This window comes from Rattus rattus, chromosome 3 (assembly GCF_011064425.1).
Source record: "Rattus rattus isolate New Zealand chromosome 3, Rrattus_CSIRO_v1, whole genome shotgun sequence".
Taxonomy (NCBI): Eukaryota; Metazoa; Chordata; class Mammalia; order Rodentia; family Muridae; genus Rattus; species Rattus rattus.
Window position 1 is genome coordinate 37,621,627 of NC_046156.1, and position 16,718 is coordinate 37,638,344.

Sequence of the window (16,718 nt, forward strand, 5' to 3'; positions counted from 1 at the left end):
CCATGTCCTCTCAGAAGTAGGCGTACCTGCCCTTGGTGCCAGGTCTCCTGGAGGCCCCTTCAGCATTGTCTCAGCTCTGTGATCCATCCTCCCCTACCCAGCCAGTCCCAACATCTGTTTCTTCCCAGCTTTGTAAGCACAGCCGCTGTTCCGGCTGCCCTGTGCTGTTGTAGGAATGCCACGCTTTTGTGCAGAGCCAGGCTAGTACGCGCATGTAGTGTTGGCTCTTGTTCAGTTGCTGCCTGTTTCTGCCATTCTTTCTCATGAAAGGAGAGCAAAGTGTGAATGTGGGCTGGAGACAGGACTGGGGCTGTTGGGACCTGAGTCTGACCATGACTCTGGCATTCCTGTTGCCCTCTCTCTCTCTCTCTCTCTCTCTCTCTCTCTCTCTCTCTCTCTCTCTCTCTCCCTCCTCCTCCCCCTCCCCTCTGTCTCTCTGTATCTCTTTCTCTGTCTCTCTCTGTGTCTCTCTGTCTCTGTTTCTGTCTCTCCCCCTCCCCCTCCCCTTTTCCCTGTCCCCTATCCTGTGTGTGTGTGTGTGTATTTGCTGGTTCTAATTAGTAGCTTATATTGTTTCTTAAGAACATGTTAATATTGCTGAAAATGCTAAATATTGAAAATATCCTTAACCATGTAGATAACTCCGTTGGCAACTCCCAAATTCTTTTGTCTTTATTTGGTTTAGTAACAGTTGGGGCCGGATGTCTTCATTTGCGTCTGTCTGAGCACCTACAACTAGCCAATTCACTTTTCCATAGCAAAGTAGGATCGTCAGGCATGGGCATTCATTTATTGTGTCTGTTTAAAAAATTTCCCAAGCAAATCCAAGAATGTGGTTATGAAAGCCAAGGCCTGTGGCCAAAGGATGAGTGTGTGTGTGTGTGTGTGTGTGTGTGTGTGCTGCTGGTAGAGCATGTGTTATGTTATGCAACATCTGACCCTTGAGCCCTGGATGCCATCCAAAGAGTAGCTGGGTGCCCAGGGAGTGGCTTACAGCCTTGATGTTTGGTCTTTGGAGTTTCAACTGTTTGTAAACAGTCTCTCTGCTGATAGATCTGACAAGGCCCAGCTGTTCTTCAGACCTGGTGATCTTGCTTATAGAGCCTGGGCAAAGTTCTCTGAATGGGCCAGTGAGGAACCAGCTCCAAGCTTACACTAAGGACCTCTGGATATTCCCAAGATCTCTGTGGTATGTTTTCAATGCAGCAACTTCAGCTTGCTCTGCTGGACTTCCACAAGCTAGGCAGCTCATTAAGAGGAAACACCTTGGGCACATTGTACTTAATAGCATCCTTCTGAGCTGAGCAAAAGATCCACTTATTATCAGGTATCCCTCAGGATAGAGGCAGTGTGGAGAGTTCTACCCAACAGCTTGGCGGAAAACAGAAGTGACGTATAGAAAGAGCCTGCTTGGAGACAGGTCAGCTCCTGCTTCATTGGTCTATGATTGGCTAAGTGCTCATCTGCTGTGAGTGGCCAAGACTCGGCTACTTGTTAAAGAATGTATTCTCAAATTAGGTTACAGTTTGTCTGGATATTTCTAAGTTATATTTTTGCTACATAAAAGGCAGCTCTGGGATAAACGTAAGGTGTCATTTGCTCCTCAGTCTTGGGAGACTGGTCAAAGCCTGTGTACCAACACACCAGTTTCTCTCGCTGTCAAAATGGACTCATTTGGTTGCAGGATGGAGTAGACATGAATTTATAATACCAAATTACTTGAATGATTCTGTATGTTTTCTTCACATTTTTACGATTTTTGTTTGTTTGGTTTTTTTTTTTTTTTTCCCTTCAAGATAGAGTTTCTCTGTGTAGCCCTGGCTGTCCTGGATACCCTCCACCCCCCTCTCTGTAGACCAGGAGATCTGCCTGTCCCCCAAGTGCTTGGATTAAAGGCGTGCATCACCTTGCCGGGTCATGCGTTTACCACCTAATCATACAGACCATTATTGAATAAAGGAAGGCGTTATACAAAGCTTCAAAATCCTCAAGCTTAATATAACTATCAGGGAGGCTGAGACAGGAGGATTGCCTCAAGGTTGAGCCCAGCTGGGGCTGTACAGTGAGTTCCAGGAAAACCTAAACTACATAGTAAGATTCTATTTCAAAAGCAAACAAGCAAAGTAAACTAAAGTAAAAATGAAGACTACTCCCCTACTGAAGATGTCTAATACCTTCTTCCCTTTCAAGGTTGGTGCTAGTTTTGACTATGGACAGCTGTGGGCTCTGGTTATGGGAAGTGCAACATACCTCCACATTCTGACACTTCAGTCAATGGTAGGCCATGCACATGACGGCCCCATAAGATGAGACCAGAACTGGAAAATTCTTGGCACCCAGTGATCTCATAGTAATTCTAAGGTTGCAGTAGAAAACGTTTCTTACATATTTGTGGTGATGCTGGCATGATCACCTCAACTCTGTGCCCATCAAATAAAAATAGAGAACCACAATTATGAAATGCACTATTATTTGGCAATGATAATAAATGACTCCGCTACTGTTTCATGCATTTGGTATAATATCCTTTTTATTGTTGTTTTTGCAGGGTTTTTTTTTCTACATTGGGGGAAAAAAAAGCTCCCCGTAAAACAGTAAGCCATGTTAGCTTTGCAGCAGCCTCCCATGTCTCCTCTGTCACACATCTCTGGGTTGCAACGGTCCCACCGTGCTCCATTTCATCTCGTATTGTTCACCAGGATCTCGAAACCCATGCTAATGTCACCATCAAGAGACCAAAAGGAATCCTAGACTTGGAAACAGAATTAAAAGCAGTAAGGACTACAGAGGTGGGAAATCAGAAATGGTTACTGAGTGCCATTTGCTCAAAGCTATCATCTTGATGAAAAATTAATAAATAAATAAGAGCAATGGGAATCGTTAAATAATCTGCTTCACAGATTGACCTCTATCATTTAAGAAGTACCCAGTGATCTGGACGAATGACCAGTCACAGAAGCATGTCCCTTGTCAGCACCACGGCAGTCATAACCAAAACACAAGGAGGATCGCAATGCTGGAAGAGAAGTCTAGATCAAGCAACGATGCTGGGTTTGCTATTAACACTGGGTGAATTATGTGGTTTTTAAAGAAGGATTTATTCACTATGTAGTGTGTACAGAATGTCAGATCTCTGAATACAACGTGAAGATGGGTGAAGAAATTTGGAAACTCTGGGTTAGGTGACGTCAGGGAAAAATTACTTACTAGAGCAAATGTTTAACGTAGATAAAAATCCTCTGGAAAATGAAGAAATGCCTGAAGGGATTTTGCCTTTAGGAGGGCTCGTCAATGCTGGGTTTAAGGCTTCCAAAAACAGAGTACAGTCTGGCTTAGGGGTACTGATGCAGGCTACATGTTGAAACCCTTTGTGATCTGGCAGAGTGAGTTTCCCCCAAGGCTTTCGAGCATGCCACTGCACCTACACTGCCAGTGTGTATCAGGAATAGCAAGTCATGCTAACTCAGCTCTTCTCCCATGATGCTCTCTTGAATGGCCATGCCAGTAAAGTAGAGAAACATTGCTTGGAAGATGATCTCGGGTTGGGGATTTAGCTCAGTGGTAGAGCGCTTGCCTAGCAAGTACAAGGCCCTGGGTTTGGTCCCCAGCTCCGGAAAAAAAGAAAGAAAGAAAGAAAGAAAGAAAGAAAGAAAGAAAGAAAGAAAGAAAGAAAGAAAAGGAAGATGATTTCTCAAGGGTTTCTCTGATGTTAATAATGTCCCCACACATCGTCCCTTTACTGGCATTCACATCACAATATCAAAGCTATCCCCTCCCCAAGTCATATCCCTCCCCCAAAACACCACTCTCTGCTTTGCCCAAGCCATCGCTGTATCATGAAAACAAAGATGCATTCTTGGGGGAGTAAAACATCCATGAGTGGATCATAGCTTCCTTGGATTTGAGATGATATCATCAAGGAGTATAACGTGGCATCTGAAAGAAGACAAGGGCTTTGCCCATGGTGCCCATGGTTTAAAAGGGCTTACCAAGGAGAAGGAGCTTGCAAAACTCTTAGCAGCAAACTTGACCTGGGCATAGCTGAGGGTGACGTGTAGGAGCTCCCGAGGAAGTGACTAGTGGAGAGATGTTGGCACAAGAAGGACACGAGATTGAAGAAGAGACAAGAAAATAGAAACTAAGGGAGTTAAAGAGCAGCAAAAAGGAGTAGAAGGTTAAGAAGAGTCAAAGAATCTAGCAGAAGTTTCTATAGCCCTCAGTAAGCCTCCAAAGGTTGGAAGCACGACCCCAAGATCAAACATTTTAATGAGTTGAGAGGAACGTTCAAGGCGTGCTCTGTCTAAAAGCAAATCTGTGACAGGGAAATAGGGGACACGTGAAGCAAAGCTTCATGGGCTGCCATGGTGTCTTTCGGTGTTTTCACATTACAGCAATGGCTTGCACACTGCAGAGAGTGGTGTTGGGAGGAAAGATGTCATTTTGATATTGTGATGCAAGCACATTGCCAGTAAAGGGATGGCAACGTTATCAACAGAGAGGACAACCTTGAATGATGTTTCTCCAAACATTGCTCTCTGCTTTGCGGGCATGGCACCCCAAGAGAGCATCTTGGGAGAAGAGACAGTCAGGATGTTCCCAATAAGGGCGTCGTCAGGCAAGGCCTTCGTGAGAGATTCCAGCAGAAGGCATTGCTGTCATAGGAGGTGACAGCTCCCTGTGAGCTACTACCCCAAGACTCTCTATCGAGAACTGTGGGGGTTAAGAACACTGGTAGTCTACCCCTGTGGAGCTCCAGGCTTGTGTCTTGATTGTTAACCAAAATTTTTTAAAGTAAAATAATAAAAAAAAAACTTTATTTAGATATGGTGGTTTATGCCAGTGATCCCAGCACTCAGGGAGTAGAGGCAAAAGGATCAGAAATTCAGAAGTATTGGTGACTACATATTGAGCCTGAGGCTATCCTGAACTACTTGAGAGCCTTTTTTTTTTTTTTAAGTAGAAAAGAAAAGCTTATAGAATGAGGGTGTAAAGAGACTACTTCTGTGCAACTCTATACGTTGTGCTTTTATCGGTGTTTTTAAAGTTGAAGGTGTAAAAAGGTTTTAGTGGGGAAAACTACTGTATGATGAGATGAACTTATTATTGAAGAATAATGAATAATAGATGGATATAGTGTTATTGTGGGTCCTGAGACCTCTTCACTATAGGGCATGGCTGCTGTAGGTGGATCATGGGAGTTACCGGGCCTGTAGGAAAGCTCTGGACAACACTCTGAGGGTGGGGAAGCTCAGTCTGAGGCACAGGACAGTGGAGCTGGTTTTGGGGGGGTCCCCGGCCTGCAAGGAGGCTGGGCTGTCTGGTTCTCAGGTTCTGGGGCGTCCAGGCGCTGCTGGACGCTGCAGAAGAGAACAGAGTGGGGCCCACGGGCTGGATCTAGCCAGGGGTCCAGGGGAAAAGAGGGGGAGCTCTGGTTGGTCCCTCAGGGGAGAGTCCTTGGCTTGGTGGTGGCAGGTTGGTTTGGCTTGGTTGTGATGACAGCCATGGCTGGGAGCACAGGGAAGCCTTCTACCGGAGATTAGATCATGGCTTTATAAGGCGAAGGCCTTCTCTGAGGCTCCCTATGGTGGATCCCGATGAAAGGAGACAGCCTGTGGTTTTAAGACATTTATTGTCATAGCGAAAAGTGGATGAGTAAAATCGTACCCCCCTTCTCAGGGTAGGCCTGAGAGTAAATACTTTCTGCAGGGAAGAGTGTCTGGGAAGGAAAGGTTATTGGCTAAGCCTCTAGGCCTTTAGGTACAGGTACCTCATTAAAATGGAGATCTGTCTTGAGCCTAAGTGACCTGTGGTCATGTCCTCTACCTGTGGTTAGTGACAGGGACCTGGTTTCCCAGGAGTCAGGGTCACCAGGGTTTCTAGCCTTAGCTCAACCAGGAACCAGGCTGCCTTTCAAGGTCCCACAAATAGATAGATAGATAGATAGATAGATAGATAGATAGATAGATAGATAGACAGATAGACAGACAGACAGATAGACAGACAGGAAGGAAAGAAAAACTAGTGTACCCTAATGTATGGGGTCTATAAAGTCTACAGGAGTGCAGAAGTCCTGAACCCTCACGTTCACCCACCCACTCATTTCTCTGACTCTTCAGTTTGGCAGCCTCTCTTCCTGCTGAGTCGTTAAGCTTCAGACTGTGTTTTCCCAGTGTCCTTTCTGTTTATGCAAACGCACCCTCACGTGTCTTACACTTGCCTGCAGTATCGAGGCAGTAACATGATGTACCTAGGAAAAACTAGGCTAGCCCAAGCAGTGTGGGTCCTTTGTAGGCTATCCTATGCAGGTTTATATATTCTATGCTAGCCACACAACAATATTGTCTACCGATGAATTTCTCAGAGTGTATCCCACTTAATCCACGACAAAACATTTCAGTACAAGACAGAACTGAGGAGCTGCATCTGAAGCAGTGTGGAGGTGGGGCAGGGGACCCAACATACCCCACAGCGGCTGCAAATGCGGATGTTTGATCAAATGGCTTGAATTTGTTTGCCCATGAGTCCACATGGCTCCAGAGCAAAGTCCAGCGATAAACTCACTTTTCCATAGTCCATCTTTGGCAGTGCTTCTCAAGCTTCCCAATGCTGTGACCCCTTAACACAGTTCCTCATGTTGTGGTGACCCCAACCATAGGGTTATGTTGCTGCTATTTCATAACTGTAATTTTGCTACTACTATGAACTGTAATGTAAATTTCCCATATGCAGGACATCTGACATGCTACCACTGTGACAGGGTCATTTGACCCCCACAAAGGGGTTGCAACTCTCAGATTGAGAAGCGCTGCTTTATAGCAGGCTGCTAAGGTACAGGACCGCATACAGTAAGAAAAGGAAAAAACAAAATGGACCTAGTTCAGTGCACACAGATAGCCACCCACACCCTCATAAAATATTCCAGTTAGGGGCTGGGCTGGGGGTCAGTAGCAAGGCAGTTGCCTCGCACGTCTATGCCCTGGCTTGGCTTTCCAGGACCGAGAGAAGGAAAAATAAAGCAAAACACAAGCCAGCATCACCGTTACCAAGTACAGAAAACCTATCTGTGAGATACCCACAAAAGAGGCGTCGCGCTTCTGAGCACTGACTTGTCGAGCCCTGCGACCCACCACTGAGGGTTGAGTGATTGCTTATATGATGTTGCTGCAGTGGCTTGGTTCATCGTCCAGACAAAGGCAGCAGAGAGGCAGTCCAAGATGCGACATTTTAGATGAAGACAGGAAGGAAGCAGGAGAAGCGTTTTAGGAGTCGCTCGTCTACTGACTGAAAAAAAGTTATTTGTGTTTTAACAGACTTTCCATAGGATGTGAGGACTTGTAAATAAGATTTATTCCCAGAGCCACCTTGGATGAAACTTCTGTCCATCTGGTTGCTTCAGACAGGGCTTTGAAATAATCTAGACATGCCTTAGCTACTCGCTCTACTGCGCAGTATAATATATGAGGGCAGAGGCATCCCCAGCTCTGGTATAAATGTTCGTGATTATCATATGTGGACAAATAAGGTTAACAGGTTTACCATCACATGACAGGTCTAAAACTAGGGTCAGAGGCCAATGTCACTTGATTAAAGGGCTACCATGATTCTCTTCCTAGAACAAAGGCTGCGGTTCGTTCCGATGAGAAAGACGAGGCTGCCGATGAAACAAGCAGGAACCAGAATCTCCATCATCCCACAAGTCTGAAAGAGCCTTGACTGTCCTTTGGTTAGATGCCAGAGGAAACTTTTGGGATGCTCAGACCTCATTCAATGCTGGGGGGTGGGCAGTGAGGGAGTAGGGGTGTGGGGCTGGGGGTGGGAGTAGGAGTGGGGAAGTGGGGGCGGGTGAGGGAGAAGGATGGCTCCAGTGAAGCTTTGGGTCATTGCTATTTGGGTGGGCTGTTGACCTTTCCAGGAAAAGGCAAGACTGACTTTCTCAAACGGAATTCCAAAGAAGACCAAGCGAAGTTCAGTGACTATGAGCCATTTTGAATTAGGGGCACAATTATGGGACAATAAAAGAGTCTAAGAGTCAAGAGTCTAAGAGTCTTGAATGGTTTCTGGTGTCCTGTGTAGACCCCCAGAGCATCAAACCCAGGCCCTCAGGCTGATGGAGCAAGTGCTTCAGCCTGTGACACTTCTCACAGCCCCTTGCGATTTTATTAGATATTCAAGTTCATCTATTATTTTTTTAAATGGTAAGACTAGAGGGTTAATCACTGGTACATGGATGTTTAAGTCTTTATTTAGTTACAGGCTTTATAACAGTAGCAATTCTTGAATTTCTTTAGACTTTAGTGGATATCAGAGGGCTATAGGCAAAGGTTTAAAATGATCCACTTGTATTCCAAATAAATGGAGGTCCCAGACTTTTAACCTTTTCTGAATCAACTAGGGAAGATTCCCATTTAAGTCTTTTAGAAAGCTTGGGATAACATTTTTATCCCAATTTATCCCATTTTATATTTCTGCCAATAGAGAAACATTAAAAGAATGGTTTAACAGAACTGGAAAAATTCAGATTATTTTTTCATCTGAGGAGAATTTTGTATGCCTCTTTGCCTCAGGATGTAAGTCTCACCCTAACATGTTTACAGAAACAATATTATATAATGTAACATGTGGTTTTCTGTGTATGATCCCAACTGGGCTAGTTCAAGCTGAAGGACTCTCTCACACTTGATTTAACACCTCTGCCACGGAAATGATCTGAGAGTTTTGTTAACTTAGTAAAATGAGTTTATAGTAGATAAAATGTTTTCAATCTTCACCAGGATTTTGCAGAACACCCCCCCCACACACACACACACAGCCATTTATTTTAACTTTTGTTTTCCTATTCTTATTTAAAGATATGGGGATCAACTTAGCAGAGAATCCCTGAGTTCCCTGGATGCTGATTGTCTCGTAGGCTCCCCCTAGTGGAGGGGGCACCACAGTATATAGTTCCAGACTAGGGGCGCTCATTGGTAGACTCATAAGAGCAGATCATTTCCTCAGCTATTAAAAACAATGATTTCATGAAATTCATAGGCAAATAGATGGAACTAGAAAATATCATCCTGTGTGAGGTAATCCAATCACAAAAAAAGATACATGGTATGCACTCACTGATACATGGATATTAGCCTAAAAGCTAAGATTACCCAAGATACAATTCACAGAACACATGAAGCTCAAGAAGAAGGACGACCAAAGTGTGGATGTTTCACTCCTTCTTAGAAGGGGAAACAAAAATATTCATAGGAGGAGGTATGGAGACAAAGATTGGAGCAGAGACTGAAGGAAAGGCCATTCAGAGCCTGCCCCATCTAGGGATCCATCCCATATACATACAGCCACCAAACCCAGACAATATTGCTGATGCTAAGAAGTACATGCTTACAGGAGCCTGATATGGATGTCTCCTGAGAGGCTCTGCCAGAGCATGAAAAATACAGAGGCAAATGCTCGTAGCCAACCACTGAACAGAGGACGGGGTCCCTATTGGAGGAGTTAGAGAAAGGATTGAAGGAGCTGAAGGGGCTTGCAACCCTATAAGAACAACAGTGCCAACCAACCAGAGTTCTCAGGGGCTAAACCACCATCCAAAGAGTACACATGGACAGAACCATGGCTCCAGCTGAATATGTAGCAGAGGGTGGCCTTGTTGGGCACCAAAGGGAGGAGAAGCCCTTGGTCCTGCCAAGGTTGGACCCCCCAGTGTAAGGGAATATCAGGGCAGGGAGGTGGGAAGGGGTGGGTTGTCAGAGCTTCCTGGGTCCTCTGCAGGGTGGAATGTGGAAGCCTTTTGTTCCTAACAAAGGAATGCCCTTGCCCAGTAGCAACATACCTGGGCATACACCTGGGCGATGGTCAATCCGTTCCTGTCTTTTGTTCTCAGTCTTTGTTCCTGGGATTTAGGTTGATCTTCCTGGATTTCTCCCCAGTAAATTTGGGGCAGTATTCGTTCTTTTGTTACTGAAGCCTTAAGACGGGGTTTCCCACTGTGCTTCCTAGATTTTTCCACCTGGTCAACTTGGGGTATATATTCCGTGAATAAAGCTACAGAATTGACATTCTTTCTTTATTTTTTTTTTTTTTTTTTTTTTTTCGGAACTGGGGACCGAACCCAGGGCCTTGCGCTTGCTAGGCAAGTGCTCTACCACTGAGCTAAATCCCCAACCCGACATTCTTTCTTAACATGAATGACCCGCATATGTGTGCTTTTGAATCCCGCAGGCTTATGCCCAGATCTCGGTGCCGTGTTGGTCCGGGCATTGACAGTGGGTGGTTGGGTGGGGGAAAGGGGATAACATTTGAAATGTAAGTTAAAAAATATCCAATAAAAAAAAGCAGATCTATCTTCCATCCTTCTGAATGTTTGCAATGAAGGTGTGTGTGGGGGGAGGTGGGTGAGAGAGAGAGAGAGAGAGAGAGAGAGAGAGAGACTGTGTGTAAAAGAAAGAAAAGAAAAATATCTTTTCTTAGGATCTCATTGTAGAGAAGAAAGAAGGTCCTTTTGGTCTTGGCCCCTGTAACTGTTGTAGGTAAATAAATGTAATATGGTCGGCCTTTTAGATTTTCTGTTTTGAGTCTTCTCAAAATATTCAGCTAAGACCCACAAATTCAGGGCTGGGGAAAGAGCCCAGTGGTTAATATGTGTGCTGTTTGAGCAAAAAGATCTGAGTTTCATCTCCAGACCCCATGTCCAGAAGCCAGGCATAGTAGCACACGCTGTTAATCCCAGTGTTGGGGAGGCGGAGACACGTAGATGCCTGGGACTAGCCGATAGCTAGTAGCCTGCTTGGTAAGCTCTGCACCAAGGCGAGGTTCAACTCCCAAAGCTTGTTCCTTGACCTCAGTGCACTCATGCAGGTTAAAGGACAGATATAAGTTCTCTTTATATCCTGTGAGTGACAGGGATCGAATTCAAGTCTTCAGGCTTGGCACCAGGTGCCTTTTACCACCAAGCCATCCTGTCAGCCTGACCAATCTATTAAGACAACTTTTAAGATTGAACTTAAGGGCTGGCGAGATAGCTCAGCAGTTAAGAGCACTGACTGTTCTTCCAGAGGTCCTGAGTTCAATTCCCAGCAACCACATGGTGGCTCATGACCATCTGTAACGGGGATCCGATGCCCTCTTCTGGTGTGTCTGAAGACAGAGACAGTGTACTCACATACATGAAATAAATAAATCTTAAAAAAAAAAAAAAAAAGATTGAACTTAAAAAGTTTGCTCAGTTTTAGACTATAGAGTAAAAGTGGCCATGCCAGGGGTCTGATTGGAGGGCCTTCCTTTGTATGGCATTTGCCTAAGCTCTACTATTTATCGTCTTCAGAGTGAAAAGATGGTGAGAAGAAAGGCCAGTATGGGTAGTGACTGATGGAATGAGTAGCGTGATGTACTCAAATCTGTCAACCTGTATTATGTCCTCCATTTGCTGCTTAAGTTTTGTTTTTCTGTTGGGGAAGGAATTGATCCATTCAGTCTTTTAGCTATTTCTGTATACCAATTAAAATGTACCTTGTCTTTGCGGGGGGTCTTTGATCTACTTTTTGCTAATATATCCCCTAAGTAGCCAGTTTTATCAAATAAAAATGTCTCCATTACAATGGTTTGTTTGTTTGTTTATTTGTTTGTTTTTGAAACAGGGTCTCTCTATGTAACCCTGGCTGTCCTGGAACTCACAGAGATCAGCCTGCCTCTGCCTCTCTAATGCTGGGATTAAAGGTGTGCACTACCACATCTGGACCATTATGATAACATGAGTGCAATTCAATCTCAGGCATGAGCAAGATATTTTTTTCCTCAATCTACAAAAAGTTTAGGTCTAAAATTCTTATAGATAAAATTGCCTGGAATCCCAGATGATAGCTCTGATTAGAAAACCCATTATCAAAATGTTAGCTGAGATTTCTAACTGGATTTGATCCAGTCCAATCTAATGGTTTCTTAAATCAATCAAAACATGGGTTCACGGGGTTCAGAATCCAAGAGTGAATTCACCCCTGCCCTGTACTCACCGGGAGAGGCCACAAGTACAGCGGGCCCTGGTCCAGCAGCTCTGCTCCATCATTAGCCCCCCTGCAACTCTACCTGAGATCCCATGTCCAACTCTCTCCTCTTAGGAAGAAAAGGACATGCTCGACAGGAGGTAACTGAGCAGACAGACTGACTGACGAGGGCTGGAGAGAAGATGACTCAGCACTGACTGTTCCTCCAGAGTTCAATTCCCAGCAACCACATGGTGGCTCACAATCATCTGTAGTGGGGTCTGATGCCCTCTTCTGGTGAGCACTCATATGCATAGAATGAATAAATAAACCTTAAAAAAAAATAAAGACTGAGGAATCAGATGGCTCAGGTGGTCCAGAGAGGGCTACCACGCTGTTAGAAAATCCTGCCGAAAGACAAGAGAAATAGCCTGGTGGCACCGTTTGGCATGTTCCTAAAATGGACCTATTTCCTCAGTTTGTAGTCTGTGGCTGGCAGAAAACTTGTCATTAGCCAGTTTCAGCCACTAGTTTTAAGACTATGTTCTCTTATTAGGTTTAATGTAAGACTAGATTAATTTAACTTTAGATGTCTGGGTTGCTGGGGAGGGAGCAGGTGAGATCATACTTAAGCATGGTGTGCTCCCTTACTAAGGTAACTCATACTTAAGCACGGTGTGCTCCCTTACTAAGGTGAGATCATACTTAAGCACGGTGTGCTCCCTTACTAAGGTAACTCATACTTAAGCACGGTGTGCTCCCTTACTAAGGTGAGATCATACTTAAGCACGGTGTGCTCCCTTACTAAGGTGAGATCATACTTAAGCACGGTGTGCTCCCTTACTAAGGTGAGATCAGACTTAAGCACGGTGTGCTCCCTTACTAAGGTGAGATCATACTTAAGCACGGTGTGCTCCCTTACTAAGGTGAGATCAGACTTAAGCACGGTGTGCTCCCTTACTAAGGTGAGATCATACTTAAGCACGGTGTGCTCCCTTACTAAGGTGAGGTCATACTTAAGCACGGTGTGCTCCCTTACTAAGGTGAGATCAGACTTAAGCACGGTGTGCTCCCTTACTAAGGTGAGATCAGACTTAAGCACGGTGTGCTCCCTTACTAAGGTGAGATCATACTTAAGCACGGTGTGCTCCCTTACTAAGGTGAGATCATACTTAAGCACGGTGTGCTCCCTTACTAAGGTGAGGTCATACTTAAGCACGGTGTGCTCCCTTCCTAAGGTGAGATCATACTTAAGCATGGTGTGCTCCCTTACTAAGGTAACTCATACTTAAGCATGGTGTGCTCCCTTCCTAAGGTGAGATCATACTTAAGCACGGTGTGCTCCCTTACTAAGGTGAGATCATACTTAAGCACGGTGTGCTCCCTTCCTAAGCCAAGTGCCTCCTTCAGAGCTAACCCTGTATCCACTGATACTCAGACACAAGGATCTGCAGGCACATCCCAGCTTTGGCTTCATCTACACCAGATGTTCTCAACCTTCCTAATACTGCAACCCTTTAAAATACAATTCCTCATGTTGTGGTGACCCCCCCCAACCATAAAATTATTTCTTAATTATTGCTATTTCATAACTGTAATTTTGCTACTGTTATGATGAACTGTAGTGTAAATATTTGATGTGCAGAATATCTGATATTTGACCCCCAAAGAGGTCACAAGCCACGGGTTGAGATCCACTGGTTCAGTGTCACGTGTCTGGCCGCTGAGTGAATGAAAAAGATGTTTTTGACGTAGTCTCTGTCAACAAAGCTATTGATAGGGGACCTTCGCTGATTTGAGCCACTACTCTGAGGTCTGCTGTGTTTCTGAGTGCTGTGCCCATTTCATAAGCCCCCAAAGACCACCAAGGAGCTAATTCCAATCTCACTAGGGTCTTTATGACAAACTCGAGCTCGGACCACACCGCCATCTCTGACGCAGCATCACAGACAGCAGGACGGGAGAGCAAAGCCCCGAGTTCTCAGCGGGGCCAGGATTTATCGGAAATGGCAAGCAAGCAAGGGGGTTTCTAGCTTATCACATATCTGATTGGGCAGCCAGTACAGAATTTTGTTGACCTTTAACATAATTGGCTGGTGCTGGGAGCTAAACCGTAAACTTAACTTCTGCTTTCCTCCAGATTAGTGGTTGTTAGGAAGGGGAGTGCCGGGGCAGGCTTGTAACCTGGTAACTAGTGCTAGGTGCTGGCTGTTGGTTAACTCAAGTTCAACCTTAGGTCAGGGTCTCTAAGATGGAGCCTGAACCCATGGTGAGCATGCCTGTTCCACATAATCACATCGGTCAGGACCCAGAGTCCTTCCAACTGTGCTCTGGCTTGCTGAGTCACTCAGGAAGTTGTTACGGCTGAAGCTGGGCTACTGGATCACAGAGCTGGGAAAGGGGACTTGAGGGGTTCTTCTTGGACCTTGCATGCTTCTCTTCCACTGTTCAGGGAAGCTTGAGAAATGCAGCTCTGTTTTCTTTTCTTTTTTTAATTTATTTACAATTTACATTTTTCCATCTTTATTAAATTGGGTATTTCTTATTTACATTTCAAATGTTATTCCCTTTCCCGGTTTCCAGGCCAACATCCCCCTAATCCCTCCCCCTCCCCTTCCTTATGGGTGTTCCCTCCCAATCCTACCCCCATTGCCGCCCTCCCCACAAGAATCACGTTCACTGGGGGGTTCAGTCTTAGCAGGACCCAGGGCTTCCCCTTCCACTGGAGCTCTTACTAGGCTATTCATTGCTACCTATGAGGTCAGAGTCCAGAGTCAGTCCATGTATAGTCTTTGGGTAGTGGCTTAGTCCCTGGAAGCTCTGGTTGGTTGGCATTGTTGTTCATATGGGGTCTCGAGCCCCTTCAGCTCTTTCAGTCCTTTCTCTGATTCCTTCATCGGGGTCCCGTTCTCAGTTCAGTGGTTTGCTGCTGGCATTCGCCTATGTATTTGCCGTATTCTGGCTGTGTCTCTCAGGAGAGAACTACATCCGGTTCCTGTCAGTCTGTACTTTTTTGCTTCATCCATCTTATCTAGTTTGGTGGCTGTATATGTATGGGCCACATGTGGGGCAGGCTCTGAATGGGCATTCCTTCAGTCTCTGTTCTAAACTTTGCCTCCCTATCCCCCCCAAGGATATTCTTGTTCCCCTTTTAAAGAAGGAGTGAAGCATCCACATTTTGGTCACCCTTCTTGAGTTTCACGTGTTCTATGCATCTAGGGTAATTCGAGCATTTGGGCTAATAGCCACTTATCAATGAGTGCATACCATGTGTGCAGCTCTTTTTTCTTAAGATGTATTTACTTATCTTATATATATGAGTGTTCTGTCTCATGCACACCAGAAGAGGGAATCAAATCTTACTACAGATGGTTGTGAGCCACCATGTGGTTGCTGGGAATTGAACTCAGGACTTCTAGAAGAGCAGCCAGTGCTCTTAACTGCTGAGCCTGAGAAATGCAGTTCTTATGTGAACAACCGTGCAACAAATCATACCCATGTCTAGGAGGAGAATGACTGGGTGTCGCATGGTAGCGGTCTCCCCACAACCTGTCCTTTTAAACACCCAGATGCTTCTAAGTTGTGAGGTCAATGTCAGCCACTCAGGAAGGCTTCAGGAGTGTACAGTTGTGGAGATGCATAGCCCTGCACCCTGAGAAGGTCCTGATTGAGATTGATGCCCCACTATTGCCCCCTTGAAGTTCTAGGTAGCTGCACTCATAATTTCCTTATGTACTGTGTCCGAACAATTATGCACGCAGTCCTGCCCGCTGCTTCCCACACTGACATTTTCATGCTGCCTGCTTAGTATTTATTGAAAATCTATTATGTAGTGAAACATCAGAAAAGAACATAAGTAACAGAGGATATAAAGATGAGTAAAGACTCAAGATTCGTATCTTGCGATCTAGTAAAGGTGTGAGGGAAGCGGAATGATTCGTCACAGAAGAGTTTACAAGGCCTTCAAGATGGCTCCATGGGTGCTTACCACCAAGCCTGATGACCCAAATTTGACCCCTGGGACCCCTGTGGTAGAAGAAGAGAACTGACTCCATGCTTTTTGGAAACTCATTAGGTAGATGATTACTCCTGTCCCACCCTTGCATCGTCTTCTCTCTCATGTCACAATTGCTAATCTGCCTCTATCGAGGCTCAACTAAAGGCTTTACCACAGGTGTTCACTTTCCCTTGTTCCCTGTCAGCAGCAGATGCTGGGCCTCGGCCACAGTGTTCCTCTCCCACAAGCCCTTGGGACTCTGGAGAACCACCACACCATGGTTGGCCCGAGAAGTGCTGCTGGAAAGGGTTTATACGAAAAGACTATCTGTAGGCCGGACAGGGGAGACTACCTTGGAAAAGAAATCTGTTCCCCTTCTTTACTCAGTTTGGGTTAAAACTATTTAGCTTCGAGTTCTTGGTAAGCTCTGGCGTGAACTGCTGGAAGCCATGTATGCTGTAGTCTTCTGATGCCCCTGCAGCAACGGCGCTCATTAGCACCAGAGAGGGTGTCAGCGCTCACCCATGACGGAAGCTGTGTGAGGAGATTTCTGAGATCTTGTGAGAAAACTTCAAGTAAACAAGACAAGAGTGTGTAATCTCTGTACCTGCATAACGTGGGTTGTTCTTGGAATATGCTTTCGTGCCCTCACAGGTGCAGTGGATAGGAGTGAGTTCAGGTTACAGCACAGTTGGCTGTCATTACTCGTTTATGTGCCTCTATGCAAAAACATGTTTTTGCCATGT